Here is a 19,039-nt window from a genome sequence, read left to right as displayed (position 1 = left end):
GGTCCCAGCTGTCAGCATAGTTAGCATGTCCCCATGGGGTGCTATAGCAACACTTCACTGCGGAGTATGTGTGTTGGGAGCCTGCTTGCAAAAGGCACAATAAACCAAGACATTTGTAAGATGTCCCCAGCTAAACTGGGTGCAGAGCAGAGATAATCTAATGCTACCTCTGAGCTACCAGATCCCATTAGGAACTAGAAGAGGAGTTGCATCAACTGTAGCAATAGCACAATCCCAGCATCACGGTGCCCTTGGCTTTGGAAAGGTAAAATTCACCTCTAGAAGCCCCTGTGCAGAACTGTGCCCACTCCCTGCTCTCACCTAGAACACAGACTGCAGAGGGGGAGGTAAAGGAGGATGAAGAGGAGAGAAAAATGCCATGGAAACTGCCTGAGAAAGAGCCCCATATGATGGAAGCCCCATCCCTGGCAGCGTTCAGGACCAGGTTGGACTGGGCTTGGAGCAGCTGCTCTAGTGGAAGGTGTCCCAGCCCATGGCAGGGGGTTGGAACTGAAGGAGCTTTAAGGTTCAAACCATTCTATGATTCTGTAATCTACAAAACAAGATTTCCTTTGTGGTTTTGAGGCAAGGGATAGCTGCAGCTAATAAATGGCCTAGGAAATGTGCCTTGAGTTGATGACTTACCCTGTTTACTGCTGCACTGTAACCAAACCGAGCTGTTTTCTAAGCAAGCTGCTAAATACAACAAAGCAAATAGCAGTGTTGATTTGGGGAATTAAAATATCAAGGAAACCACATCAAAGAATGTATTACAAACTTAGGACAAGCACAAGAAGGATATGGTAGCAACACACTCCTTGCAGTTAGGGCTCCACAGTTCACTGCAAGGAAGGGTTACCTTTGTATGAAGGTGAAATTCCATCTGGGAATGATATTTTGGCTACATTAAGAAACTATGGGATTGGTTTTGTTTTGTTAGCAAGGTCACTCTGCCATAGAAAATCACTTCTGGGTGAGCTAAACTTTCTACAGCAAACCCTCATGCTATGAGTTACGGCTTTGGGGCATCTCTTGGAATCGGCTGATACTAAACAGTTCCTCTGCTTTCTTGGCAGGGTTATTTCACTTTGTTTCATCAGCTTCTCCACAAACCATTATTCTTTGCAGGGTTACAGAAACAAGGGGAAAACCCACAATTATTCCATCATTGTCTGTCCTGTTTCTTCAGAGCCAGGCATCTTTCTTTCCTGTTATATGTTTGTCATGCCCCCTCACTACAGGGTTGTTTGAGGGTGAAGGAGACCTTAGAGAGCCTTGTGAAACAGCACAAGAGCATATGGAAGGCTATGAAATAGCATTGGCCTGACAAAAATGTCATGGTTTTAAATAAATCACACCTGATACATTGAACTCTGCAAGTTCCCCCCTCAATTCCCAACCTGACATCTGCCTTTGCTCTGCCTCCCAAGCTCAGAGCACGCTACATTCATAGCTATACCTATCAAGAAGAGCCCTTACCCCTTTTACAGTGTACATTGCTTCCTGGAATTAGCAGTGTTAACATTACCACTTTAGTTTTTACACTCTAATAATGATGTAGAGAAGCTACCTTAAGCTGAACTAAATCCAGTCTGGACAGTGCAGTAACCTCAGACCAAGACAAATCTTAGATTCAAGGACTAGCAAGTATTATCCAGGCTGCTGGACAAGTCTTTTGATGGCTCTGAATAGGTGAGCCCATGGTGCACATTCAGCTGTGAAGGCTCCACAACACTAAATACAAAACACACACTAACACAACCCAAAAACAAGCAATTTCCATGTCATTTTGCTCTTTCCTCAGCTAAAACATAGACTTCTTTACCCAAAAAAACCCCACATTTTTCATACTGTGCAATAATATCAATTTACTGTAAAACACACCAAAGTGAAAAGGTTTTTGCAAAGCCCAACACCTCTCCCTTACAGAAGCCTCATGCACTGTAATGGCACTGTTTCATCCGTTCTATTACAGGAATCTGCTCACAATTATTAGGCTTATTTCATATTTTAATGTAATTACATTTAGCCTTTGCTCTAATAAATCCATGAACCAGAACTGGAAGATAAGAAATTCAAATAGCCTGAGCCTGCTCAATAGAAAATGCAGAAATAAAGGGGATGTTGCTTAAATAGCTTTGCTCCAAAATCAATACAGAATACATTCATAAATTAACAATCACAGCAGACCAAAGCATTTATTGCTGGAGGAATGCTGCATAATGAAACTATGGGGATGAATACTGAATTAAACATTAATTTGGGGGTTCTTTTAATGGCTTTGGTTGAACAAATTAACTTGGCTGCACCTGACTGGAGATGATGTGTTCTAGTTGGTCATGAGTCCTGAACTCCTTTAGAGGTCAGGCTCCAGGGAAATGATTTTAAGTGGGTTTGTGCCAAAATAGGGAGATAAAGAAAGTCAGGTGAGTGCATAGTGCAAAGAGAGAGGGAAAAGAAAAATAGACAAAAAAGGAGGAAAAATTAAAGGGGAAAAAGGGGAAAATAAAACAAAAAGAGGGAAAGAAGAAGGGAGAAAGGGAAGGAAGAAGAGGGGAGAAAGAAGAAGGGGGAAAGAGGAAGAAGGGGGAAAGAGGAAGAAGGGGGAAAGAGGAAGAACAGGGAGAGAAGAAGAGGGGAGAAAGAAGAAGGGGGAAGAAGAAGAATGGGAAGAAGAAGAAGGGGGAAGGAAAAGGAAGGAAAAAAGAAGGAAAAGGAAGAAGGAAAAGGAAAAGGAGAAAAAGAAGGAAAAGAGGAAGAAATGGAAAAATAAAAAAAAATTTAAAAAAGAAGAAAAAAGAAAACGGAAAATAAGAAAAATAAAAGAATAAAAAAGAAGAAAGGTAAATGTTGCTTTTTGCAGCCCCAACAGGGAAAGTTCAGATAAATCAAAGCATTTAAATCACGTTACTTGAACCTGAGAACCGCTCCCCTCCTGAGGCAGGGTTGGGGATTTATTGGGATTTCTTCATCTTATTGGATTTATGTCTAAAACAAAAAGTTACAGGTTACCCTCTGGGCACCCTGTGCCAGCGCCTCAGCACCCTCACAGGGAACAGCTTCTGCCTAAGAGCTCAGCTCAGTCTCCCCTCGGGCAGGTTCAAGCCATTCCCCTTGGCTGGTCCCTGCAGGCCCTTGTCCCAAGCCCCTCTCCATGTGCCCCAAGCAGCACATGGCACCATGTCACCAAATATCACTTGTTTTTTCTGGAGACATCCACAGAAATAGCTCAAAACTCTCAAGTTCCCTATTTTAGAACCATAGAATAGTTAGGGTTGGAAAGGATCTTAAGATCATCCAGTTCCAACCCCTGCCATGGGCAGGGACACCTCACACTAAACCATATCACCCAACTTTTCACTCCACTTATATTCCCCAGGGAATGTTTTTCAGGTTATACCCATCTGCTCGCACAGAAAGCTGGTTCAGACTGGAGTGGGACGCAAAGGAAATGAATGTGGGATGACTGCTGTTTGCTCTCTGGAAATGGGTAAATGCTACAAACCTGCAGGAGCTCAGTATGAGATTTAATTGTGTTTTCTTTTGTCGTTTCAAGTTCAGTTTTGCCTCCCTCTGTCAAAATCACTCCTGGCTGTTCAGCATGAGGCGTCAGTGATTAATGCAGTGAACATAGTGGGGTAGGAGGGAGAATTGTTATATCAGTCAAATGTGATACGCAATCGAGATCACTTATGTTTTATAGGCACCTTTGTCCTTATAGCTGCATCTTGAACACTGACAATTCCCACTTTTCCAGGTGAAACATGCTTTGTGTTAATGGCAAGGAGATGAGTAAGACGGGAAAGGGGACAATTAACGTCTATAAAACAATCCAAGGATTCCTTACATATGTGTTGGCTGTTCTGCTATTTTCCTTGGATAAATTCTTGGATAAGTTTTTCCAACCTGGCCTTGAGCACTGCCAGGGATGGGGCAGCCACAGCTTCTCTGGGCACCCTGTGCCAGCGCCTCAGCACCCTCACAGGGAACAGCTTCTGCTTAAGAGCTGTATTATATTTATAATATAGTCTATATACATTACATATATATGTATATCCTCACTACAACTATAGTTTAGATATTTTGGATGGGATTGATGTGGGTGCATAAATATGGAAATAGCACCTTTTTCCTTTTAAGGAAGGGACCAGTAAAGGACAGAAATATCTGCAGCATGAAGGTCTATTAATCAGCATCATTAGCAGATCACTCTACCTTTACTTCATAGGTCAGATGCAGCAGGGTGACAAAGATGCACAGCTTATCTGAGGGTTCCTCTCTTCCTGTGAAAGCTGAATTCAACTGTAGAAGGACAGTGAGAAATGTCTTATCCAGACCAGATTTGAGGGACTCTGACCAAATAGACAAGGAACAATCCCATTAGTACAATCCTCTCTCACACTGCTGATGACGGAATGGTTTTGATGCATCCCAAAATCACCTCAACAAGTTGGGTCCCCCCAGCCAGAAAGAAATAAGTAGAAATATGATGAACACAAGGCAAAAAATAAGGTAACAAGTTTCCTCAAAGTAACTGCCTTCAACTGCTGCTGGAAACACCATTCCTTATGCTGGTCTGACCCAACATATCTATTTTGCTCTTACTTATCCCCATGGCAGCACTGAATCCAAGTGAACTCCTTGTGGTGCTTTTGCACTTATTAAATTAGATGAGATTTTTAAAGATCCTTAGGATCCTGGAGCCAGGAGAGACCGTTATGGTCTATTTGAACTCATGCATCACACAGGCTGTAAGTTCCACTGCAATTTATAACCGAGAAAGAACATATTTTAAGAGAAGAAAACAAAGTTCTCTATAAAAAGGTCAGTTACTTCATGTAGGATGGATGATGGATGGGACCTAACAGCGTAAATACACACTGCACTTTGTTGATACCAGAACACTCCACAAATATGGGGTTTATTACACATTAATTTTGCCCATTTTAACATTCAAAGCATAGTGCAAACACAGCCTTGTCCATATCTGTCTAACTCCTTTTACCCTAATGCATGCTAGAAAGTACATTATATGGAAAAGCAAAACATAATCATTATTGGACATTAGCAAAACAACTAAATAGCTTTAAAGGCAGAAAATAATCCTTTCCTTTTTATGTATAGTCTTACTTCAGCCAAACAAGCAATATATTCTCTTCATGCACACAAGAAGGAACATATTCCATCTCTAAACATTTACATCTTCTGGAACCAAACAGTGCTCAAGGCCACATTAGCCAACACATGTTGAAATGGATAGAATCATAGTGTGACTATGACTTGAAGAGGTGCAGGAGATTCATTACTACAGTTGTCAAATATCTAATGAGAAATCCAAAGAAATTTGGATTTGCCAACAAAACCCTACAGGAAAAGGCCTTGAGAAATGAAAATGAAAGGTAATTCCTGTCTGAGTGACACGCAGATACCAGGAACATCCAACACTCCAGGTGCTCTAGGTACAATCAGTACACTTGGAAAACAAGGAGCCTCAACCCTCTAAAAGCCTTTGGTAAAATGGGAGATGGCCCCAAATATATCTAAATTAGACACTCTAAAAGAGATTAAGAACCTTTTCTTTTTGTCTCAGATGTGAAATGGCACATTTTTAGGGACAAAGAGCCCTTCAGAAGGTCTCCATTATGCAGTGGAGCTCATCACAAGACATCTGTCATTACTTACTTAGATTGCAGGGAGGCTGAGGAGGCTTTTAGCACTTATCCCTCCCTAAGTAAAATACAGCAATTCTGGGGGAACATTTCTTGGAACAGGAGCAGAAAGAGAATCAAAAAGAAAAAGAAAATAAAAGTGTGTTTTCCTCTCTATTCCCTTACCTGGGTCCAGATGTGATCTCAGAACTTCCAGACAACAGGAATCACTGCAAACCCAGTGGGAAGCTCTCCTGCAAGGTCCATGAGAGATCTGCAATGCAACCAACAGCATCCTTAGGCGTTCAGCTGGATGCAGTGATGGAGCCTCATTCATGTGTCCAGTAGAGCAGAGCCAGTGCCTCAGAGGTGACAATCATGGCATGTGGTAGAGCATGTTGGAGATGCTCTTCCCCACTGCTGATCACACCACAACCACCTGAAGGTCAACTCTATGGCCAGCTATATGAGCTATGACAGCTCAACAACATCTGCAGCCATCAAAAGTCCTGGCTGAGCACTAAAGGTGCCTGTGTCAGAAGGTACTTACTACCTGAGTTCCTTGGGAAAACATTCAGATTGGATTGGGAACAACTACCATAGTCACCATCCTGTTAGTAAAACCAGTTTCACTTCAGATACCTTCCAATTTTGTGCTTACCTCCATCAATCGCATATTTTATACTGGATGTATTCCTAAGGAATATGAAAGTCACCATAAGACATTTGTCCCACCATTCTACACCATTTCCCTGACGTTTGGCAGCTGAACAATACCCATAAAGGATCATTTACCAAAGCAAGCAGTGGTGCAAAGAGAGGGTGGTGAGGGAACTGGAACAGATTGCCCAAAGAAGTGTCCATCCAATGTGGCCTTGAAGAGACCAATGTGTGCAAACTGGTGAGGTTCAGAAAGTGGGCTGGTTCTAGAGGTCCTCAACTGATACACACTTGGAGACCCAAATTGTTCAGAATAGGGTAGAACCCTGCTGCATTTACTGAATATTTTGTGCTGGAAAACACATTAGCTGGTTTTCTTCTTTAAATGGCTTGTGGGTTGGATTGTGATTTGTCAAAGCAAAAGCTCTTGCATTATTTAAAGTAATACTTAAGAGAAAAAATATATTAGCAGGCAAAAGCTTAGTGATTCTTACATTCAGGGCTACTTAAAACATAAGCACAGCATCACAGTTAACAGTGGTTTGTGTCTGTGTATGATCTGAATTCCGATCCCATGGATGAGCTGTTGTCCCAAACTTTGTGAGATGTTCTTTCAAGCAAGGCAGGTTTGAACTGCAAAAAATATCATGGAATGGTTTGGGTTGGAAGGGACCTTAAAGCTCCTCCAGCTCCAACCCCTGCCACCCTCAGCACCCTCACAGGGAACAGCTTCTGTCTTAGATCTAGCCCAAACTTCCCCTGTTTAAGTTCAAATTCATTATCCCTTGTCCTATTGCTACAGTCCCTGATGAAGAGTCCTTAAGTCACAGCTCACTTCTCCAACCCACATTATGCTAAATCCATATTGGTTTTACTGTGTAATGTGAAATACAGCGTTACACCAACTGCTATTTAATTTTCCCTTCAGATAACTATCCAGAGTGAAAAAGAGCTGAAAAACATAAAAGAAACCCCCCCAGAGGCAGCCAGAAATGCAATGTGCTATAATCAGGACAGGGCTGGGACCCAGCAGACAGGGATGCTACTACCCTGCACTCAGCAACTCAGTTAAATAAATCACTGCTCCTCTCTTCTCCCCATCAGGTGAGTGAAGACAAGGATAATGGCTGCTCCATAAAGCCCCTTTGAGATTTACTGTTTAAAATCAATCTGAAAGCTAAGTATACTATTCGCTTCATTAGGTTATTTTATATCACAGCTCCTTACCATCAATTTACTGAAGCAGTGATTTAAAGGGGCTTGGTGAGTAGAAAAATAGGTGCTGGGGGGTTACACTGGAACTAAACAAACCTGTCAAAGAGTTTAGCAATTTGCTGAGAGGCAGCAATTTAAAGGGAAAAAGAAGGATCCCCAGATCAGTGGATTAATGGAAAAGCTTAAGGCATTAACCACAGCAGAAGTGGTATTTTAGTCCTGTAGAGTGACCAGTGCCACCCTTCATGGAAGGTGGCCCAAGAGAGGGACCACCAGTGTCTACCTCTTCAGAGTGCACCATGGCTTCCTGAGGATGCCCCATCTCACACAACAAACACTGAGTGTGAAATGAACCTCTTTAAATTCATGTGCTTCAAATACAATAGTGGTGCCCAAATCAAGTGGAAAGAGTACAGAAAGCTTTCCAAATCCATGAGAATGGAAAGTTAATGTTCTTCTTTACACAAAAATGCATTTTATCATAAAGTGGATGGCTGCGTTTTCACGGGTGCAAATACAGTCAGCTCAATTGAACTGACAGGGGAGTTTTTATGGAGATAATAAAAGGAGCTATCAAGGAAAATAAGAGATTGATCCATGCCAGAATCAATCAAAAAGCCTTGAAGAGAATATAGGAAAAGCCCAGCAAGCATACCCACTGATCCTGAAGTTTGAAAGAAGACAGGAAAACATGATTCAGTTATGAAACAGAAGATCCCTGAGCAATCCAAAAGCTATGTCAAAGCAGGAACTGAGGTATTAGAATAGTTAAATCTGAAATAACACCTAAGGAAGTAAAGTTCAATAAAGACAACATGACTGAGATATACTTACAGTGCTAGAAGTGAACAGTTTATGAATGAGTTCAGTGTATTGGAATAGCTGGATTTCTGCTGGAACACTTTCTGCTGAAGGAACAATAAGTGTGAAAGGAAAATGCTGGCATTGGAATAACACAGAGGTTATTATGGATTTAAAGAGGATACTGTCAGCAGAATATTGTTGGCACGTAAATGGAAGATGTACCTGATGTGAGGTAGCTTTAGGCATGAAGGGAAAAAGGAAAGGACAGGTTAAGTTATAAACTGGATTGGGATTTAATGGGAGTTACCAGACATATCATTGTTCAGCATTACTTTGGAATATAAAAGCTTCTAAAATGCAGGAAAGTTTACAGGAATGGAAAAAACAAAGATACTTTCCTCCTGAGTGATGCTGCTCCATGGAGTGTTTATTGGCATGAATCCATCTTTCCATGGATTTCAGTCTATCTTCAGTATTTCCTCTTCCTCTCTGGGTTTTACACTCAAAGGCTTTCCCCCCGTTGACTGTTGATGGGTGGCTTGAGCAGTATCTAAACACAAATCAACCCCAAGAGCAGGGAAGTCGTGTCTTGGTCACAATTTACTCCAGTGCAGTGAAGCAGTTGCTGGTGAATGCTGCAAAATTAAATGTTATAAGGAGCCTGAAAAGATCAACTTTGAGGTCAGAGTCAGGAGGCACACACAGAGATTTCAACTCAGGCCTATAAAATGGTGATGAAGGAAACAGATGTTTCAATGTTGATGAGGGGAATAGAGAGAGACAGGTGTGCAGGTATCACCTGATGTGCAGGTATCACCTGAGCCCATCGCAGCAGACAGATTTATTTTTAGATTTGACTTTTGTATGAAGTTAAATACTTCATATACTTATATGAAGTATTTAATATATATTAAATACTTCATATTTAAGTATTGTGATATATATATATCACAGCTCTCCTATAGGGTGCTGTGGCTAGAAACACTGCTCTCTGTTCCTTGGCACCCTCAGTAAGTCTTTGTCTTGTGCAATTAATGAAGCTTCAGATGCAGAGAATGACCTATCGCACATGTCACTGATGTAACTCAGTATAGGCATGTGGGAAGGGAACATGTAATAGAGTTAACGAAGTCAAGTGATTGCTCAGGACTGACCCTCCAGTAGGACTGCAGTTAGTTACTGCAGTCCCCTGAACACCAGTAAAACCTCCCACTGACTGTATCTCTCTCAAGTGAAGCCCATCTGGATATGGCCATAAAAGTTCATCTGTTGGTTTAACACAAGCACATTGCTGTACTTGACAGAGGATCCTCGGGAGCTGTTTAGGATGCAGCCATTAGGATGGATTTTAGCAGATCTTGCACCAGGATTCAAACTGTGCAGCGTCTGGGTCCCAGTTTTGCTCAGGCACCACATCAAGCAGGGCAGAAGCAGCAGAGTACAGGGTTGAGCTACAGGAGGCAAAGGAAGCATCCCCAAAGCAAAACCAGTGGGGTCTGTACCCCCAGTGATTCCCACGCCAGTGCTGGGAGCCACTGCTTTGGGTCACAGAATCGTGGAATCCCAAGTTGAAGGGACCTCAAGGATCATCTGGTCCAACCTTTCTAGGCAAAGCAGGACCTAGACTGGATGTCCCAGCATCCTGTCCAGCTAAATCTTAACAGTGTCCAATGTTGGGGAATCCATCACTTCCCTGGGGGGATCATTCCAGTGGCTGATTGTTCTCACTGGGAAAAATCTTCCTCATGTCCAGTTGGAATTTCTTGTACCCATTACTTGTGACCATTACCTCCCAAACACTATTAAAGCATGGCCAGTGTGTTTCAAAGGCATTTCTCTACAGTGAAGGGACCAACACCATGGATTATACCCAGGGCACTGGAGGAGGACCCCTGATACCACCCATTTCCCCTCCATAGAGCTCTTTATGTTGCTGTTGAAATAGCTGTTGAAATAGAAAAGGTATTTATTTCATTCATGAAGAAATATCTAGCTGACATCAACTGAAGTGTTGTGACCAGCACCCTGTTTCCCAATCAAACACACCAGCTTGTATCACACCAGCTTATATCTCACCAGGTTAAAAGCAGCTTGAAAGCAGCAACTTTTACATTTAGAGTAATGAAACTCTTGCTACACTAACTTAAGGTAATTCCCTGTTGTTAGATTTAATTTCCCATCAATGAATCCAATTATCTAATTCAATCTCTGATTCTTAATAAAAATGATTTCCTGCGTTATTACAGCCACAATCTCCACTATTGGAAACTCAAGAGGATGACAGGCTGTGCATATACAATTCCTGCAACAGATGGGATTTACAAGCAGATGGAGGAACACAAAGTGGCACGAGCAGCTTCAAACACCTCTCACCCTGAAAAGGATCAACAATAAGATCACTGGGTCTCTCTCTGTCACACGGAGGAGAAAGCAAAACCTGTGATCTGCCTTCTTTAACCTGAAAAGGCTTAGGAAGTTCCCCTTTAGGAACTGACTTATCTCAAATACATCCCTAGCAGAAGAATTAGGAGTGTCATCAAGGTCATTTGACACTCTGCAAACACTGGGAGCCTTTCTGTTGACTGGGGAAATTACTGCTATAAGTGTTTGGGCTGTTTTTAACTCACCCATTTGACCACAGTTCTGACAGCAGGGAGATGATTTTATCATAATGCATCCTATAATGAGCTTTATTTCATCATATCTTTTGCATGGCAAGATGTTACTGTGCAGAAGCAAACTTTATGCTGCCCAGCTCATATGCATGAGTGTGCCCTGCAGCACAGCAGGGTCAGCTCAGTCTCTCCTTGCAGCCAGATGATGCTCCACTTAGCTTGCTCTGTTTGGTACACAGAGAGGAAGATTCCTCCTCAAGACAGAAATTGTCCTTGGTTCCCCATTGACAAACATCTGTAGAGCACCAAAGGCAACATTTCAGGAACTGATTTAGAACATCAGGTAGGGAATTGCTCAGAAATTGAGGGAAAGAGTGACTGAATGGTCTTGAATCCAAAATCAGTTTAAAACACCACTGTGGGTGGCTGCCACTTACAGCCTTCACCATTCACCTAAACCAGGAGAGCACAAGAGGAAAAGTAGTGACTTGGAGGAGGCCTTAGAAACCTAAAGACACAGAGAGAAAGCTTTACAGCATACAAATCACAGCTGAGACGCTGCTGGTGTTGCTGCTTTTAACTGGTTTTAAGGTAAACCAATCCCCATGGGTTTTGAAGGTGGGACAACTTTAGGTTTAAAGTCATTTACCAAGTATATTGTTCAGAGATGCCTATAAGCAAAATCCCTTTCCTGTTTCTTTGGGTTTTTCCCCCTTTTTTTGTTTAATATTATTTAGCTGTAGGAAGTATCATTAGAGCCAGCCTTCTACTTGGTCTTTGCTTGCAATTAGGCCAGCTCCAGGATGGAGCAGAGGAGGATACTCACAACAGAGCAGCTGTGGGCTGAGCTGGATGGAACAGGTACAGCACATTGCCCATCACACCACAGAGCTCCAACAAAGAGAGCCCTTCAGAAGATCTCCATTATGCAGTGGAACTCATCACAAGACATCTGTCATTATTAGATTGGTCCTTACTTAGGACCCTTCAATTTTTCAGGCTCCTCAGCTCTGGTTTCATGTCCTGGGAATGCATTTTCTCTTGAGCAAAAATGTGTTTCCTCCTTTCCCATCTTAGGGAGATGCTGAAGACAAATATGGAACTGCATGGGGAATTCCAGCTGTGAGGGGAAAGCATAAATGCACATTTTACCACCTAAATTCTAAAGAGAACGTTCCTTTCATTTCATTTCTCTCTGCACAAATGTGTTTCCCTTCATGTTCCCTGTTTCGAGTCACTGGAGCCATGTCCTAGGTTTTCACTTGGAAAATCAAATCCCTGCAGTGGAAGCTCCAGGCCCAGCCTTGAGCACAACCCACATTCCTGGCAAAAATCACTCAAGATATCCCAGGAAGCTGGGAAAACAACACAGCTTGGGAAGGTTAGGAATGTAGAACATTTGTTTTATGCTTAAGACACTCTGAGCACTCAGAATCATACAAGCACAAGATGGTTTGGTTGGAAGGGAGTTTAAAGCTCATCCAGCTCCAACCCCTGCCACAGACAGGGACCCCTTCCACTGGAGCAGCTGCTCCAAGCCCCTGTGTCCAACCTGGCCTTGAACTGATGAGGGACATGATAGAAGTCTACAATGTGCCTCATCTCTGTGAAGCACTGAACCCAAGGAGGATCCTTATGGAAGTATTGCCCTGTTTAAAAGACAGCTCCCAGCTCCAGACCTTTCTCCAGGCTGCTTGGAGGAGCACAGGAACACAGCTCTGCCATGGGCAACTGGGCGCAGTCAGGGTTGTGCTCCCAGTGGTGCTGTGTGCCCAGTGTCATAGAATCACAGAATCACCCACAAAGCATGGAAAACTATGTCAGAATTCCAAGAAAATCATGGATCCTACCACCCCTTCCACTGGATCTACAGGGAAGCAAACACTGTGCATACAAAGAGTTTTGTTCTCTCTTTTACTACCAGCTTTAATTATTAATGGGGGCTTAGTGCCAGCAGTGATGACAAATTAATAAGCATTAACCCAAATAAGCAACGTCTACAAAGTGGTTTGTTACGTGGACATCCCCTTTTGCCTTACCTTCACCTATCCTTCATATAGAGAAAACTAAACAGTATAGCATCTCTACATATAGTATCTAAGTTTGTGTTGCTTGCAAGACCAATCATGTAATCCAGAAGCAAAAACCTTCCTTGACAAGTTCCTCATATACCCTATGCCCCTCTTTGTATTATCTTGTGCTGGCACAACAGGAGGTTGTTTATTTCACAGAAGGGACAGTTTTTCACAGGTAAATTGATTGAATCTCTCTTTTTTCCTTAGTTTTTCCTTTTTTTTTTCCTCTCTTTTCTGTATTTTATTCTCTCAAGGAGAAAGCTGCTGGCAACCAGGAAACCTCTTTGTCTGAGCTATGACAAAGGGACACAATACACCTTCTTAGCCACCCTGTGAAGTCTGTAATAAATCAGTTCACTCAGTAACACCGATGACACACACAGTTTGGAAACCATGCAGAAATAACTGCAAATGAAGTGACTTACTTTAAATACAGCCAAGTCTGGGTCTATTGATAGCACTGTAGAAACATTACTCTCTGAATTTCCTTACTCTATATTTCTTCTGTGAGAGACAGCCAATTGTAATTCCCAATCCACCTTCTTACAGCTATTGATGATGCTATTTATCTGCATTAGCACCCTCCTTGAATCATCTCTTTACCAGCCTAAGGCCAGCCCTATTCTGACCTTGGAGATGATGATCCACAAGACTCTGGTCTCCAAACCCAAGACCTCTCTCCTAAGCAGTAGTTTGGAGATTACCTGGCATAAGAATGGATATACATATATATCTCCATTTACAATAACTCATAGTTTTACCATCTTACATCATACTACATTTAGCACCTAGTCACTGAGGTCCTTTTACAAGCTTCTATGTCTCTCTTTTGTGTAATGAGATTTAAAGAGATGGGTGAAATGTATTAAACAGACCCTAATCTCAATTCATAGTGATCAATAACAACATTTCTGATGGATTATGGTAATAGAACAAATTCCTGCTCTCTGTGTCCCAGCCCCCAGAGAGCTGAGGTATGAAATACTGCACATGGAATGCAGGTTAATAGGAAAACAAATAGAGGAGTTTAATAGAACACTGAGGAGGCATGTGCTAAATAGCCTTAAGTGTCATTATGCAATTACTTGGCTATGTCACTCTAAGTACATAAACACTACATCAACAGAGACCTGACGTTTATTGCATTCTTCTTAGGCTCTCCTAACAAGTTTTCCATGAAAAATGAGTCTGTTCCCAAAGGAACTACACAACATGACTGTGTGCTGAGTTACCCTCACAAGGCTGAGACGTGGCTCCAAGCAGGTCAGTAATGGTCAGGCCAGGTCTGGATTCAGTCTTAATTATGGATAGTAATGATTTATTCAAACTCACAAGCAAGACTAAAGGTGAATGGCTTAAGATAGGATCATATCATAGAATCCCAGACTGGTTTGGGTGGGAAGGGACCTTAAAGCTCATCCAGTTCCAACCCCTGTCATGGGCAGGGACACCTTCCACTAGAGCAGGTTGCTCCAAGCCCCTGTGTCCAACGTGGCCTTGAACACTGCCAGGGATGGAGCATATCCCAGATCTCCCTCATTACAACCTCACAGGAGCACCAAGCTGGGTTATCCCCTATTGTTATACTATTTTCCCTGGCTTTGAAACCTTTGGTAACTTTATAGGATCTAACAGGAGGAGTAAGGCTGCATAAATTCCTGATGCAGACCATCTCCATTTTAGGAAGCAGCACAGGTAAAGTGATACCTGTAACACTGGGGAAACGTGAGTCATATCTCTAACTCCAAACTGAACCGTTTTGAAACAAAACCCTTAATTCTAACAAAAATTTGCAGTTCATCCTTTCCTATAGCTCAAGAATTTAAGTAGTTGGCAAATAATCTCATTTATTTAAACATTTAGTTGAATATGGGATCGAATAAGTTGGTTAGAGATAACAGGGATCCATGTGTATAAGCACCAAGGAAAAACTTAACAGGCAGGATTCCCTAAGCCCCTACTTATGAGTATAGATTGAGTGCAGTTAAAAGCATTTCTCCTCCAGAACTGAATTCTTTCTCTTATGCAACATTATCTGGATATTGCAAACGCATTGAATGAAACAGAAAAAAAGGAAAACCAAAGCTGGAATTCAGTTTGCATTTGGCAGGGAACAAATGCACTGAGACACTGAAATAAACTGATGCTAAAATGAGACTCTTCCAAAGCTTAAAAGTTAAGAACAGGTTAAGCAGTACGGATGCCAAAGATGGGTATCTCAGATATGCATTTAAAGACCCAAATGTTCTCATTTCAGAAGGATATGTATAGCTTTCCAGCTCATGAGTTCTCTACCTTCCCAAGTGTGCCCATGCCAGCAACCCCTCCTGGCTAAGAAATAAAACTTAATAGAGTGTGTAGGAATCCCTGCAGTAGAGCACAACACACGGGCAGCAGGAACACCCTCACAGTCCCACAAACAAAACCAGGAGCTCCCAGGAATCCTCCTGGACCACATACACTTCCCATAGCACCACAGCAGAGGGAACACAAACCCCTGTGGAGAAGGTTTTGTGCAACCTCCATCCTTATTTCTAGCTGAAAAGCTTCAGTTAAACCAGATCCTTGGTCAGCTCTATCCCATACACATGAGGGCCATGAGGATGATCAGGGGCTGGAGCACCTCCCATATGAAGACAGGCTGAGAAAGTTGGGGCTATTCAGCCTGGAGAAGAGAAGGCTGCATGGAGACCTCAGAGCAGCTTCCAGTATCTGAAGGGGCCTACAGGGATGCTGGGGAGGGACTGTTCATTAGGGACTGTAGTGATAGGACAAGGGGTAACGGGTTGAAACTTAAACAGCAGAGGTTTAGACTGGATATAAGGAAGAAATTCTTTCCTGTTAGGGTGTTGAGGCACTGGAATGGGTTGCCCAAGGAGGTTGTGAATGCTCCATCCCTGGCAGTGTTCAAGACCAGGCTGGATGAAGCCTTGGGTGCCATGGTTTAGTGTGAGGTGTCCCTGCCCATGGCAGGGGGTTGGAACTGGATGATCTTAAGGTCCCTTCCAACCCTAACTATTCTGTGATTCTATATCTCCTGACTGAACAGCTTCAAAAGTCAGTGGATGCACAATGCCACCATAACACATCAGAAACGGCAATCATGGAAAAACCAAATAGCACAAGCTCCCATAACCCATGACTCCCATGGGAAGTCTTCAAGAGTAAAACTGAAAAGCTGAACCTCTTAGATTTCAGTACACCAACGGATCATTAATCCTACCTCAGGTTTCCCTGTTTGTCTTTTAATCCAATAGCAAACATACCATGGAAATGTAATACATTCCTGATTTGTTTGCATGAAATTTCCTTTTCTGTCTCTTTAATGTCTAACTCTAGGCAAAACCACTGAATTTAATTTTCTTCTTTATGCAACATCTCACTGTTGACCATTTGTTCCTTCTAAATAGAGAAGACTCCAATTGCAGTTATCTACTGAAACAAACCAGGTTATTTCAGGACTGCCTCTGGATACTGTAAGACTACCAATGCAATTGCTTCAGTGTTCAGAATATACCAGTTCCACAACTCATATACAAATATGAGAAAAGCAGAAAACAGGAGTTACAAACACTCTCTCCAACAGCACCTGCAGTTTCCAGAGGGTTTCTAAACACCCTTATAATTCTGTGTCCAGCCTGGCCTTGAGCACTGCCAGGGATGGGGCAGCCACAGCTTCTCTGGGCACCCTGTGCCAGTGCCTCAGCACCCTCACAGGGAACAGCTTCTGTCTTATATCCAATGTAAATCTACCCTGTTTCAATTTGAACCCATCAGACCTTGTCCTATCACTACAATCCCTAATGTAGAGTCATCGTACCTCTGCCAATGGACCTACAGCACATCCAGGTCTTTGGTGGTTTGGTCCATAAGGGAACTCTAATTTCCACAGTCACAAGCCAGCCTCTGGCACATGTATGAGCATCAGGTTCTCAGGAACAACTGCTGGCATCAACACAGAGTAAATGAGTTTTGCAAGCAGACAGACTGGTAAACAGCATCTCATAGGTACCATTAAAAGGGAATAGCTTTTCCTTGCTGAAGACAGACAGAGCTGAAGTGGCTGCTCTTAGTTGGAAGCTAGTCACATCACTTAGCCTCACATAGTAGAAGTTCACTTAAAAACCACAGAATAAAACCAATCTGTTTGCAATTAGAAATGCAAGAGATGCAGATTCTTTATCATATATTTGCTTAGAAATATAATGATCTAATGAATAGAAACGCTTCACAAAATGCTTGAACACATCCATTCAAGTGTTTTCGTAAAACTAATCAAGAAATCCCTCATTTCCTTTTACAAACAAGAGCACAAAATGCCTTAAAAATCTCGCAGGAAATCCATGGAAATGAATTCAGTATAGTATGAAAGAGTAAATTTCTGTTCTGCTTATGGGTACTTCCCAAATACATGTGCATTTTAATTAATCCCATTAATTTTACAGGCTTGCTTGCTTGTTGAACCTCCAAAGAAAGCGGCTTTCTTGAATGGAAATTACATTTTGAGCTTCAAAGTATGGGGGTTTTAAACAACTGACACTGAAAAACACAGAATGTTTCTTGCTGCATGAGAAGCTTCATTTGTTTTGCTCATATATACATTCACAGCAGTGACAGCAACTGATAGCACAGTACTGGCTTGCTAGATATAATGCTATGCAGGACATGAAATTAATCTTATTATAGGTCTACTGAGGGAGCTACATTTGAGTTTGAGTTAATATGATGTTCAGAGGAAGAGTATTTTCAGCTTCATATAACTTTGGGATAACAGTTCCTTCCAGGTGGCATTTTTAGATCCAGTCTAAGACATTACTGCCAAAAATTCAGAAGATGCTCACTCCTACGTTATACTCAGGAGGAAAAAGGAGATCCATATGGATTCCTCAGTTGTTCTTAGAAATGGCTTTATTTACTTTAAATGCATCAGATTTATCAGTCTTTAACATGAATCACTTCTCCTGTCTGAAAACATGCACCACCCTCTAGGTTGTTCTGTTCTCACATGGACACAGTCAGCTCCAACACGAATATCCCATCTCCAACACGGCCAACCACTAAATCAGAGCCATCATCTGAAAATCTGTGTGTTTCCTTAAGCTCAGGGGGAAGTTCAGGTTGGATCTAAGGCAGAAGCTGTTCCCTGTGAGGGTGCTGAGGCGCTGGCACAGGGTGCCCAGAGAAGCTGTGGCTGCCCCATCCCTGGCAGTGCTCAAGGCCAGGTTGGACACAGGGGCTTGGAGCAGCTGCTCCAGTGGAAGGGGTCCCTGCCCGTGGCAGGGGTTGGAGCTGGAGGAGCTTTAAGGTCCTTTCCAACCAAAACCAGTCTGGAATTCCATGATTCTAAGGTCATTCCAAAGGATATTCACCAAAGGCACATCAAATTAAGAAAATAGGATTTGAGGTTGCAGGAGGCATATCCATGTGTTCCTATTTCTAAGTTTCAATATCTCTTATCAAAACCCAACCTGGTTTGATTTCACGCAGCAAATACTCTAACCAGACATTTTATCCCAACCTTTATCAGCAATCAGGAATTCAAGACCAATTAAAACACCCTCAAGGCAAACCAGGTATTTAGTTTGATCATTCCTCCTCATTTCTCATTGCTTGTCACATTTACTAGCTTATTTGTGCTCCTTTCAGCTTGAAAAGCAAATCATCCACACTTTTTGGTCAGTGCAATTGACCACGTGTAATCGATACACGTGTTGTCACACATACATTGAGTGGTATGGGATGACTGCTAAAAGAACATTTTCACACATAGAAAGGTACAATAGCCTTATATATTACTAGGTAATGTGTGTGTGAGTGCTGCAAGGTGTTTCTATATAGAAAATACTCATTCTTGCAGTCCATCAGACACCATGAAACCACTGAGGACTAAAACTGAAGGCACAGCTTTTCCTTGGGTATCATTTTCCCTATTTTCACAAAAATCCATGCAAAAAACCATCACACACCACAGTTTAGCTAGCCAGCCTTTAAAGTCCTGGTATTTTCCAATATGTATGCCATA

Source organism: Melopsittacus undulatus, chromosome 4 (genome assembly GCF_012275295.1).
Source record: "Melopsittacus undulatus isolate bMelUnd1 chromosome 4, bMelUnd1.mat.Z, whole genome shotgun sequence".
In the NCBI taxonomy this organism is placed as follows: domain Eukaryota; kingdom Metazoa; phylum Chordata; class Aves; order Psittaciformes; family Psittaculidae; genus Melopsittacus; species Melopsittacus undulatus.
Note: the sequence above shows the minus strand (reverse complement) of the source record.